Genomic DNA, 14,607 nt, shown 5'->3' on the forward strand with positions numbered 1-14,607 from the left:
CCTACTGCCCATTGGTCACACCTATGACAACACGAGGAAATGGGGGCCAATTCCTATCCGGAGTTCATATGGGAGATTTTAAGAATGACCTTTCGACACTGTCCATTTTTGGGGGTTTAATCAGCCAAAATATATTATTTTATTTCTCTCGAAAATTCGGAAACACTTCAGTTCGAACGATTTTTGGTTGGAATGATGACTCGATTATCTGGACAGTTGTTTATCCGTTACTTTCATACGGCTTGATACTGTCCGATGTAATAGGTTCGCAGCGTGTTTTCTGTTGCATACTGGGAAGAGCTCCACCTTTAAATATGATGACTTTGATCGACACCAGCATCTAGCACTCGGTAGCCTATTTGAGCAGACTCAGTATGTCTAGAGTAGTTTCTGACGGTGGGAAAGCCTTGTGATAAATCTTTTCGCTCGTCACGCCAAAGACCCAGGTTCGATTCCCCACAAAGGGGTACAATGTCTGATATCCCTCGCCAAGGTTTTGCTGGACCAGGACTCGACCTCGCTCACTCTAATCTCGTTCGAAGTATTATTCTAGAGGTGTGTTTGTGGTTTGTGAGATAATATATAGTCAGTCATTGAAATACAGAAATTGTATCCATAGAACTATATATCCTTTGTATATTTTTCACATGTGCCGCCTCAAACGCTGTGAAAAAAATTTAAAACCCCGGAAAAGTTGGCTTTGAAACAATTCGTCTTTTGACTGTTTTCTCAAACCAACATTTTCAAAGAATATTCGTTATTTTCGTAGAATGATTTTACCAGAAACATCCACTTTCCGATCTCAGAACACAACCATAAAGGAGCAGTTAAAAGTTCGGAATCTTTTTAAAACTTTATCTAAAGAAAGATTCAATTACGTTAGCACATTTACCTTAACATGGAGATGCGTAAACATGATTAATTTCTGAAACAAAGCCCGAAAAGTGAAGTGGATTACACATGCAAAACAGCACAGGCAAAATATATTTGTGCTATTCTATAATAATGTTTTTTTAAGGATTCAGGCGGCCCTTTCGGCCTCGATAAATATTTGCTGAAGGAAGCATGATATCAACCATTATCCTCTATATAAGGACATCATTATATCCATAAAGACATAGTTTTAGCATTGAAAACTGCTTTATATTATAAAATTGAATTATCCCAAAAGTTTCACTTGCAGACTTGCTGGCTACCCTTACCAATTAATCACAACTTATAAAAGTAATCAATGACAGTGGACTGATTTTAATTCATTACGAAATTTACAATACGGCTATTTGAAACAAAAGCATTTGCTGTAAATATTACCGAATGAGTGAGATTGGTTTAACCCCGCTGTGAATAGTATTTCAGTTTTGTCACGAAGCACCAAATTAATGAGGAAGCGTAGGAGTAGGGAAACATACCCTTGCAATATGAATTACAAAACACAATCAGTCAACCAGAAGCTGTTACTGCCACAGAATCGGTGGTGATAGTGATAGATGGAGCCTACATTTGTTCTCATACACCATGAGGGCTCTCCTGATTATGCTAATGACGAAGGCAGTGGTGTAGACAAGTTTGAACGTCAGTTAATACATATTTTCCATGATAATAGTGACTTGTGTAAGCTCATCCTATGTGGAGGTTTTAATGCAAGGACTGGTCAGAAATTAGATTGATAGATGTTGAGATAGATAATCTACCTATTGATAAAGAACACACTTCACATGAGTTTTATCAACATCGATGTGTCAGTGATTTTCATATTAATAACCACGGTAGAGCCTTACTTGATTTGTGTAAGTTTCTTGGGGTTCACATCGTTAATGGTAGGACAAACTCAGATAGTCCAGACAATCTTTTATTTCTCACACAGGAAGTAGTACTGTAGAATATTATATTGTTTCATCGAGCGTATTTAAATGTATTACAGATGCGTCAGTGGTTGAACGAACCGACTCAGATCACTTGCCTATTGTCTGTCACTTCTAAGATTTTACTCCTTGTTCTTTTCAACAAAATAATGATGTCAATACTGCATCTGACTCATCAACCCCTGTACAAAAATATAGACTTCCTCCTGAGCAAGTTGTTTCCTAGCAACTCCATCTCGGCATGACGTTAAGTGGAGAAATGTTTAATGAGCTTGCAGTCATTTTGAAGTATAAGCTTCACGCAGCAGTTATCAAGCTCACTGACATTGTCAATACGTAAAAAATCACCAGACAGTTCTATGATGTATTAAAACTGACTCGGGTACAACTCCTTCTTTCACTACTTCCAGTGGTGTTCGTCAAGGTTGCATACTAAGACCAGTCTTATTCATCTTTTTATAAACGAACTTGTTTCTGAAATTTACAAAGAATGTCATCATGGTGTGTTTGTGACGCAAGATATTACAGATATTATATTATTGCTGTTCGCGGATGATGATGCTCTAGAATGTGATAGGCTTGCTGAAACAACCTAATGTATTGAAGTCCTTTTGTATTAAGTGGGGTTTAGAAGTAAACCTTGAGAAAACCAATGTTTTTTATTTTAGAAATGGTGGAATTGTATCGAAGCATGAAAATTTGATATATGATGATAAACATTTAAAAAATGCAAGTTATTATAAGTATTTAGGACTATTAATGTCCTCAAGATAAAATTGGTCCAAGGCTTGTAAGGCCTTAGCGCTGCAGGCATCTAAGGCAATGTTTCCTGTTTATAAATAATTCAAGGAAAACAAATATATCTCATTTTCCGCAGCAAATGCGTTATTTAATAGTAAAATTCTACCAATTTTGGTGTACGGCTCGGGAATATAGGGCATTAAATATTTTGAGTCAATTGAGAAAGTTCACACTTTCAATTTAAGCAGTTTTTATGAATGGGTAAATATGCTTTAAATAAGGCATTTCTTGGTGAAACTGGCCGCTGTAGTATAAATGTACATAGCCAGCTGCGTGTTGTTAAATATTGGATATAATTATTCAAAAAGGAAGCTCACAGGTACCCATTCCAATGTTACAAATACTAAAACAATAAGATGGTGAAGGGAAAACGAATTGGGTGTCTGGTGTAAGAATCATATTATTTCATACTGGATTTTCCTTTGTATGGATCTCACAAGACACTTGTAATGAAAAAACTATTTATAACTATTTTTACATAGATTTAACAAAGATTATTAGACATTCTTCAGGTAAACTGGCATCAATAAATTTCCTCTTCACACTTTCTCAACCATTATGCTTGTATTAAATCATTGTTACAGCAATGAAAATATTATGCATATTACAAGATAAAATTCAGTTCAGAGCTCTTTGTAAATTCAGAACATCTCTCCATAACTTCCTTGTCAATATGTTTCGTAGAACCAAGGACAGTGATTTTGAAAATTCTATATGTTCTAACTGTACCAACTAGGAGATTGAAGACGAGTTTCATGTTCTTTTTATATGTGAATATAACGTTGAGATTAAAGTTTCTACCTCGTTCAGATATTACACACAAAGACATTCAATTAATGATCTATTTGTTGAATTCGACCAATGAAGAAGTTATGGCCTTGCATACTGAATAAACTGTCTGTCTGTTTGTCTGAAGCCTACATTTATCAGGAAATTATCAGCTTGTGAAACATCTTCGCTGGTACATGTCATACACCATTTGAAAGGTCTATTCCTACTGTTTATGCATATGAAAGTTATGTTTATCATATTACTTAAATAATTCTTAATACATAATGACTTGAATAAACTGCAGGCTGTAAGGGCCTGTGAACTATCATCCCGAGTACAAATCTGTCGGCCTCGGGCCCACGGGCCGATGTCAATTTAAAACACTGTTCCGGACACAATATTACACAGAGTATCGCAGACCCCGTGTCCTGCGGCTAATGACAACCGTGTTGTTTAAAGTGACATAGGTGCATGAATCAGACACACCAGTTGATGAGCGTACGAAATGTTCCTAGGCTCACCGAAGGAGTGTTCATGTATAGGTGATAATGACAACCAATATATTATCCACTCTCGTTCTTAATTATTAATAATCACTCCATTAATTTGATTATCACGTTACCATTTTTATACCATGTTGAAATTAACACTGTGCAACCTGATCACTTTCCAAGAGCATAATCATTCTTAAATTCGACTGAAACGATTGTCGCCTTGCTTGCTGATGGAACTGTGATGGAATTACGAACAAAACTGTTTTCTGCCTGTCCCTTCAACTCATCAAATGGACATAAGCTTTATGGTCCAAAATAGTCACTTCTTAAAACTAGAATCACGATGTACAGTATAGAGTAACGCATAAATGTTAATCGACCAATGCCTGGTCAGTAAAGGAATGTTTCCACAGGGGTCATCGTTTGATTTGTTACAATGTCTTCTGTGGATCTATTGCTTATTAATAAACTTAACTATACATGAAAGGAAAGGACATATTGACGTTTGGCGAACTTTCATAAATATGTGCTGGCACCCGATGTTTTATATTTCATTTGAACAGTTGGTTGGTTGGTTGGTTTGTTGTTCAGCAATATTCCAGCTATATGACGGCGGTCTGTAAATAATCGAGTCTGGACCAGACAATCCAGTGATTAATATCATGAGCATCGATCCACGCAATTGGGATCGATGACATGATTCAACCATGTCAGCGAGCCTGACCACCCGATCCCGTTAGTCGCCTTTCACGCCAAGCATAGTCGCCTTTTACGGCAAGCATGGGCTGCTGAGGACCTATTCTACCCAGGAATCTTTACGGGTCTCATTGGAACAGAATACCACTGCTGTTAGATAAGGAATATGAAGATTTTAGGTAACTACGTCATTAAATGCAAACTTGATAACAAAACCTGATAAGCATATGATCATCTCTTCTTGTACGCGTGATCTGATACAAAATATTTTCACGTTTGTTTCAATTGTCCAAATGCATATGAATTATTTATTTTCTCGCACATTTTGGCTTTATTTATTTTGTTATTTTTATAATGTGTTCATCCGAGTGTTCATGTACAGTTTGCTACAAGCACGATTCATGAAAATTAAATAAACTAAGCGGCAAAAGAAAGCACAGGTTGGCAATTTGTAATTTTCCTAAAAACAGCGATAACTAGTGGAAAGTGGGTATTGGGATTATGACTGCCCAGGAACAGGTACCCCAAAACACCTTACCCAAACGCGCCACCTTTGACGGCGCTCGTGCGGTGACAAAAAAATGGTGAAACAGGTTTCCATCCTATGGCATAAACTGCACGTGTATGTTAGCTGTATAAATTCGTTCGTCTGCAGTGTATAACCACACGTGATGTAAGCACACAAAATAAATGCCACGACTGTCACAGGAACAGAGAGAAATTGCCAGAAGGTTTGGATGTACACCATCGACGACTTCGTGCTGCTGGAATCCGAGCGTATCGTCCTTTCCGAGGAATGGTACTGACTGCTCAATATCGACGCCTGAGACTGCGATGGGCGATGCAGGTTCGACGCTGGCAAGTGAGAAATTAGCGTCGAGTGCTGTTTACTGAAGAAAGTCGGTTTATCTTGTTTCGAAATGGCGGCTGAGAACGATTTATAGACGCAGAGGGGCACGTTTGGCTCCGGCGTGTATTCTAGAGGTCCATCCATTCGGCGGGGGAGGTGTCATGGTGTGGGGTGGTATTTGTGGAGATCAGAAGACTGATTTGGTGATTATACAGGGAAACCTGAACGCTGTGCAGTACAGAGACCAAGTGTTGCAGCCAGTTGTGCTTCCGTTCTTACAAAACCAACAGCAGGGGACATTGTTTCAACACGACAATGCCAGGCCCCATACTGCAGACTGACTCGGAACTTTCTAAACCAGCAGAACGTTGACGTTTTACCCTGGCCTGCCAACTCACCCGATATGAATCCTATTGAACATCTGTGGGACCATCTTGACAGACAGATTAGAGCACGCCATCAGCCTCCCGTCAACAGACAAGAATTGCAGCAGGCCCTGATAGACGAGTGGCAACGGATTCCAGTCAACGTCATCAGAAGACTGACGTCATCGATGAGGCGGCGTATCACAGCATGCATTGAGGCAGCTGGATGTCGACTGTGTCGACAATGAACTTGTAGTGTGTCTGACAATTTTTTGGTGACATTTCAGACAACTTTTGAAAATGAAATTTCTTACCCCACAATTGTTTACCTTGAGCTTACATTACCTGTGATTGCACAAATTCATTCAAACTGTGGTTGATCAATCATTTGTTACCCCTCCCTAGATTATATTATAATTCATGTTATTTTTTTATCGATCATTGAACTCGACCTATACTTTTTTTTTTTCGCCCAGTTTATTTTGCGGTGCTGCACGTACAGGCTCATCTACGACTGAAGGTTAGAGCAGGACGTGCTTGTGTCTTTTGCGACCACCTGGTTTCATAACTGATTTTCTGTGATACATTCATTTAACTTTCATCAATGCTTTGCCCTTTGCGCCCATTGGGATCTGTTTCGGCAGGTAATCGAGACTGATTATTCTCTTGCGTTCATGCTTTGTATTCTCTTACTGCCGAGAGTGCAATGTTCCATTTTCTTAAGAAATATCAGCCACAGAATACTGTTCCAACGAAATAATGAGCACGTAAATAAAATAAAATAGTGACGATACCATGTGTTTGCGAAACGGTGAGAATATTCTACACTACTGGTGGAACCCGCAGAAACACATGCAAAGGCAAGTCAATTGTTCACCTGAAGAAAAAACACGATACTTTATAGGGATTTGCCTCAGAAATATTTTATGTTCCTATAAAATCCATAAACACATTTGCATTGGGGAAGCATTCACGTTAAGCTTGTTGAAAGCCAGGAATTGGTTTTGGAGCATTCTTAGTCACAAGGGACGGTCGGGTAGCCTTGTGGTTAAAGCGTTCGCTCGTCACGCCGAAAACCCGGGTTCGATTCCCGACATGGGTACAATGTGAAGCCCATTGCTGGTGTCCCCCGCCGTGATATTGCTGGAATATTGCTAAAAGCGGCGTAAAACCATACTCACTCACACTCACTTAGTCACAACATTTTGACTTTCACTCTGAGCCAAACCATTTAAAACGAGCCCATTACCTTTTCAGTACCTCAAGTAAACAATATGGTTTGTGTTTAAAATGATATTTTTTCAGTGTTTTCGGTAAACAAAGTATTGTGAATAACAATTCCGATATGCCCCGCCTCCGCCTCACTGAATGTCAAGTACGGTTATATCGAACTCAAAGAAGACCACTAATTTTAGTTCGTTATAACCGTAGTTCGTTATAAGCATATATACAGCATATATACAACAAATGGCCGGGACTAAAAATAAGTTCGTTATATCGGTCAGTTCGTTATAAGCATGTTTGTAATAACCGTAGTATACTGTATGTGGTCACTAGATTTAAGAACACACGATATAATGTACCGGTTAGCAAATTTCATATGTGCTTCCCAAAACTTTAAAAGTATCATACATTCAAAATACCAACATTAAGGAATAATAGGTTTCGAATAGCTACCGATACAGATTCCAAAGGGCGAAACTATCAAAATAGCGGAGCAAATTGCATGGATCACTAGTAATTAATGGTGACACAGGGTATTCGCGAAAATGAAAAGCATGTGTTGCGCGACCGGTAGGACTCGCGACAGACGTTTGATCAAGATACAATTGGCTTCCTACAGTTACTGACCGATAATGGAACATAAGGTTCGACGCAGTATGTCTGGATGTACTAGCGACATGTGTGTGGCATTTGAGAGTCTGAACACTCTGTCTTCATCCTTCTTGTTACATAACTGTTCTCTTCACGAACATCTGTTAAACAATAATAGACGCAAATCAAAATCGTTAAAAGTTTCCTCAAGACGTGGTTAATCAAATTCAAAGAAATTCCGAAAAAGGAAACATGAATCGTTTTTCTTAGCTTCTCTTGACTCTTTTATAATGTCGTTGACGCGCGGTGTTGTTAACAGGCCTACAGATACCGCAGCTTTGTCATTATTTGCACGTAAGAATAACTGCATGAAGACAACAACCAAAGAGCACCGTTACTCAGAAGCCTGGTGAGACATCGGCACATAACGTATCATATGACTCTGATGCGTTTTGTGAGACGCGGTGATTATTTTTAAGCTATTTTCTTCACTGCGCGATGACACAGGAGGTGAAAGAACAGACGTATCCTGCAGGCTCTGATAATGGTAATTCATGGTGTTCAGTGTCGGGGCGTGACTGGGAATAGTATAATGGAACGCCATGTGCTATTGCGAAGATGGAAGGGGCAGCCGAGGTCGCTGGGCCTGCTGCATATCTTCGAAATGATTGTTTCAAATACTCCGTTCACAGTTCATGTTTTGAAGCAGAGACCTAACAAGTGTCCTGATATTATTAAACGTCAACATGCATGTTACTTGACTTACATTAGGTCGATTCTTGGATTTGGTCTCTACTCCGAATATACTAGGTTAATAACCATTCTACAATGACATGTTATAATCCTACTTTCTGATTGGTCCGTCAAAGGTATCTAATCTACGTTAGACCATGATCTTGCAGATGGCCGCATTACCGCGAAAGGAAATATTTATTTAGAAACACTTCTTTTGCAAATCCGACCGTTTGAACATTTCAAAAGATGGTCTTAGTTCTTTACTGTTTCCTTAATAACGTTCTATTGATACTGCATTAGTCACAGCAAGTGTAGTAGTGTATTCCAGGCGGAAACATGACAAACAAATACTTAAAGAATTTATTGTAAAATCCAGTAACATCAACGCTGCTTGACGTTTGGTGCTACGCTGTTACGTACTGTGATGTCTAACACGTCACAATGCTTCACATCCACAGAACTTCATGTCGTCATGAAAATGGTGTGTATTTAAGAATAAGACATTTCAAAGACCGCTTCAATTCCCTCCAGGGATGTCAGTTTGCGTGAGTGAGTTGGGTTGAACGCCACTTTTAACAGTTTTACAGTTATATCACGGCGTGTCAGCTTAATGTGGGGGGAAACCCCGAAGTAATGCAGGTCTCAGACGTTTACCACTTCAGTGAAATACAAGAGTACGGGTATGGTGCTGACAAACCTAGAAACATAATCGGGGCGAAACGGGATTCGAACCCACAATCATAGGCTTCTGGAGTGCCCAAGGGACGCAACAGTGCACAGCGAATCGCGGCGCCTTAGACGACTGGGCCACCCGTGCCCCCCTTATCTTCTTATAAGGACATCATTATGTCCATAAAGAAAAAAGTTAGTTTCAGTATTCGATTAATAGTATCGCGCCACCGATGTCAGTTTGAATATTTGCCTATGTGGTTACCGCATTGTTGTCAAATTTGAAACCTCATGGTATCGTGTTCGGTTTCAAATGAAATTTACAGGTATAGTACTCTATAATTTAACACTGCCGAAAACCTCAATACTCCAACATACTCAATAACTAAACATACACAATACTCCAAAATACTCAATAACTAAACATACTCAATACTCCAGCATACTCAATAACTAAACATACTCAATACTCCAACATACTCAATAACTAAACATACACAATACTCCAACATACTCAATAACTAAACATACTCAATACTCCAACATACTCAATAACTAAGCATACGCAATACTCCAACATACTCAATAACTAAACATACTCAATACTCCTGCATACTCAATTACTTAACATATTCAATACTCCAACATACTCAAAAACAAAACATACTCAATACTCCAACATACTCGATAACTAAACATACTCAATACTCCTGCATACTCAATAACTAAACATACTCAATACTCCAACATACTCAATAACTAAACATACTCAATACTCCAACATACTCAATAACTAAACATACTCAGTTCTCCAACATACTCAATAACTAAACATACTCAATACTCCAACATACTCAATAACTAAACATACTCAATACTCCAACATACTCAATAACTAAACATACTCAATACTCCAACATACTCAATAACTAAACATACTCAATACTCCAACATACTCAATAACTAAACATACTCAATACTCCAACATACTCAATAACTAAACATACTCAATACTCCAACATACTCAATAACTAAACATACTCAATACTCCTGCATACTCAATAACTAAACATACTCAATACTCCAGCATACTCGATAACTAAACATACTCAATACTCCTGCATACTCAATAACTAAACATACTCAATACTCCTGCATACTCAATAACTACACATACTCAATACTCCAACATACTCAATAACTAAACATACTCAATACTCCAACATACTCAATAACTAAACATACTCAATACTCCAACATACTGAATAACTAAACATACTGAATACTCCAACATACTCAATAACTAAACATACTCAATACTCCAACATACTCAATAAATAAACATACTCAATACTCCAACATACTCAATAACTAAGTATACTCAATACTCCAACATACTCAATAACTAAACATACTCAATACTCCAGCATACTCGATAACTAAACATACCCAATACTCCAACATACTCAATAACTAAACATACTCAATACTCCTGCATACTCGATAACTAAACATACTCAATACTCCAACATACTCAATAATTAAACATAGTCAATACTCCAACATACTCAATAACTAAACATACTCAATACTCCTGCATACTCGATAACTAAACATACTCAATACTACAACATAATCAATAACTAAACATACTCAATACTCCAACATACTCAATAACTAAACATACTCAATACTCCAATATACTCAATAACTAAACATACTTAATTCTCCAACATACTCAATAACTAAACATACTCAATACTCCAACATACTCAATAACTAAACATACTCAATACTCCAGCATACTCAATAACTAAACATACTCAATACTCCAACATACTCGATAACTAAACATACTCAATACTCCAACATACTCAATAACTAAACATACTCAATACTCCAACATACTCAAAAACTAAATATACTCAATACTCCAACATACTCAATAACTAAACATACTCATTACTCCAATATACTCAATAACTAAACATACTTAATTCTCCAACATACTCAATAACTAAACATACTCAATACTCCAACATACTGAATAACTAAACATACTCAATACTCCAACATACTCAATAACAAAACATACTCAATACTCCAACATACTCAATAACTAAACATACTCAATACTCCAACATACTCAATAACTAAACATACTCAATACTCCAACATACTCAATAACTAAACATACTGAATACTCCAAAATACTCAATAACTAAACATACTCAATACTCCAACATACTCAATAACTAAACATACTCAATACTCCAAGATACTGAATAACTAAACATACTCAATACTTCAGCATGTCCATTAGTTCAAATTACACCATACATCAACATACTGTTATCTGGCAGTGTAATTAATTGTTAAACAATGTTGCAAATATATGACTTTGATTCTGTTAAAATTCAGTAGAACTTCACAACACAGTGTTTTAGCAATAATTAGTTGTTAGGAATGTAATACCATTTACTGTAAGCAGTTGTGGCAGTTGGAGTTGAGTGTAATATGGAATCTTCTGGTACTTTCTAGAAGGTATTTAGAAGCGGGCAAACGCATGCCTCTCTCATCTCACATTACATCAAGAACATCGTTTGTGTGGTGACAAAGCTTAGGCCTATTTTATAACATTGACCTCTGTTGCTGTTGCTCAGGTGAAAATTATTCTCACTGACTTGGTTACTATTACAACTGCTATTGTATGTTATGCCGTTGTAATTGTACTGCCATTGACTTTTGTACTGCCACTCTTTTGTGTACAGTCAATGTAATTACTTTGCAGTAATTGTTTAAGGTTGTAAATGTAGTGACTTTAATAATACAATTGCTTTTATATTACATTTTGTTGTTATTTGTTGGTTTTACACTGAATTCTTTTGTGTATTAGGTTTCTGGGTTAACTTATTGTTTCAATTTGAAAGTCGTCAATAACAATAGTCAATTCTTCGACATACACAATTACTAACCAATATCAATACGTCAACACACATAATACTCTAAAATACTCAACGTGTTAACATACTCAATAACTACACATTTTCAATATGTCAACAAACTCCACCCTTCAACATATTTCATACTTGAACACACTCCATACTTCAACACCCTCCATGCTTCAACTGACTCCATGCTTCAACACACTCAATGCTTTAACACACTCCATGCTTCAACACACTGCATACTTCAACACACTGCATGCTTCAACACACTCCATGCTTCAACACACTGCATACTTCAACACACTCCATGCTTCAACATATCCATACTACAACACACTGCATACTTCAACACACTCCATCCTTCAATACACTCCATGCTTCGACACACTCCATGCTTCGACGCACTCAAAGCTTCAACATATCCATACTTCAACACACTCCATAGTTTAACACACTCCATACTTCAACACACTGCATACTTCAACACACTGGGGGGCACGGGTGGCCCAGTCGTCTAAGGCGCGCGATTCGCTGTGCAGAGTTGCGTCACTTGGGCACGCCAGAAACCTATCATTGTGGGTTCGAATCCCGTTTCGCCCCGATTATGTTTCTAGGTTTGTCAGCACCATACACGTGCCCGTGGGTTTAACCGAAGTTGTAATCGTCTCAGACCTGCATCACTTCGGGCTTTCCTCCAACATTAAGCTGACACGCCATGATATAACTGGAATACTGTTAAAAGCGGCGATAAGCCCAAACTCACTCACTCATCTCAACACACTCCATGCTTCAACAAACTCCATGCTTCAACACACTTCATACTTCAACACACTCCATGCTTCAACACACTCCATACTTCAACACACTCAATACTTCAACACACTCCATACTTCAACACACTCCATGCTTCAACACACTCCATACCTCAACATAACCATATTTTAACACCCCCCATACTTCAACACACTTCATGCTTCAACACACTCCATACTTCAACACACTCCATACTTCAATATATCCATACTTTAACACACTCCATACTTCAACACACTCCATACTTCAACACATTCAAAGCTTCAACACACTCCATACCTCAACACACCCCATACTTCCACACACTCCGTACTTCAACACACTCCATACCTCAACATAACCATATTTTAACACCCCCCATACTTCAACACACTTCATGCTTCAACACACTCCATACTTCAACACACTCCATACTTCAACACACTCCATACTTTAACACACTCCATACTTCAACACACTCCATACTTCAATATATCCATACTTTAACACACTCCATACTTCAACACACTCCATACTTCAACACATTCAAAGCTTCAACACACTCCATACCTCAACACACCCCATACTTCCACACACTCCGTACTTAAACACACTCCATACCTCAACATAACCATATTTTAACACACCCCATACTTCAACACACTCCATACTTCAACACACTCCATACTTCAACACACTCCGTACTTCAACACACTCCATACTTCAACATATCCATACTTCAACGTGCTCCATACTTCATCATAGCCATAGTTTAAAGCATCATATCATGCATAGTAAGAGCCGACCGAATTCTGACGGAAGGGGTAATTAGAAAGGAAACTGTTCAAGGGTTACACCACAAGTATTCAAAATGTATGCTACGTGCTATGCTGTTCTGTTTATCAGACAAATAACAGACCGGCACTATCCATACCCTGAGAATATTTCATGATCTGTACTTTTGGACATAAATAAACATTCTTTACAAGGTGAACCGTTATCGTTTTTATGTGTTTAACCAATCTTCTGTTCTGTTTCCATAAATCGAGCATATGGCTCAATTTCACGATAAACAAATATGTTTTACACATTTTATTTATTTAAGTATTTATTTACGGGACAATTTGAATAATCTCTGCAGATATTATTTGGACATAATAACATATTTTACGGCTTCCTAGACAAGGCCCGCTGTTTAGTTAATAGCACAGCTGTCACAGATCCTGTCTGTGGATGCTCAATTAGCATTGCTGGAATAAGCATAATCGGCACATTTCGACCTTGTTACTGCACATAATAAGGCCATGTCACATCAATTTAAAGGCTACGAAAGATTGGTACATTTATTCCAATTAGCAAAGATTACAGAACTGCAGTACTACCGCTAGACTGGTTCGATCGTCAATTACGAATCAAATACATATAGAGTAATACATCGCGTTGTACATACATGCGAGTAGAAAATGGTATGTCCTTTAAAATGTATAACTTTGTTATCTCTGCACTAACGGTAATTAATAGAAAATCAACATTTATTTATCTTGTGTTTGTCAGAATAATAGGACTGAGCACTATTTTATTGTTAAAACCTCGCTCTGGTCTAATTTCCCAAGATAGCACTACGCAAATTACATTGTGATCTTTATAGGTGACCTCCCACTAGCACCCGTGACCTATGCATTCCCAGAAGACCCTAGACTGTTTAAATCACGTCTATGACGCTTTTGCAGTCTCACTGAGTCATACTAATGAGGAACTGTCCTTGGGAGGTAATAAGTATTAATTACGATGAGATATCCGACACATCAT

At 37.8% G+C, this 14,607-nt stretch overlaps 1 protein-coding gene across 2 annotated transcripts in view; it reads right to left on the minus strand.

Moving 5' to 3' along the window:
- LOC139447652 (neuromedin-U receptor 2-like) overlaps positions 1-14,607 on the minus strand; it is a 100,573-nt gene that overhangs the window by 33,302 nt on the left and 52,664 nt on the right. The window lies entirely within an intron of this gene.

This window comes from Haliotis cracherodii, unplaced genomic scaffold (genome assembly GCF_022045235.1).
Source record: "Haliotis cracherodii isolate W230 unplaced genomic scaffold, xgHalCrac1.p SCAF_7, whole genome shotgun sequence".
Lineage (NCBI taxonomy): Eukaryota > Metazoa > Mollusca > Gastropoda > Lepetellida > Haliotidae > Haliotis > Haliotis cracherodii.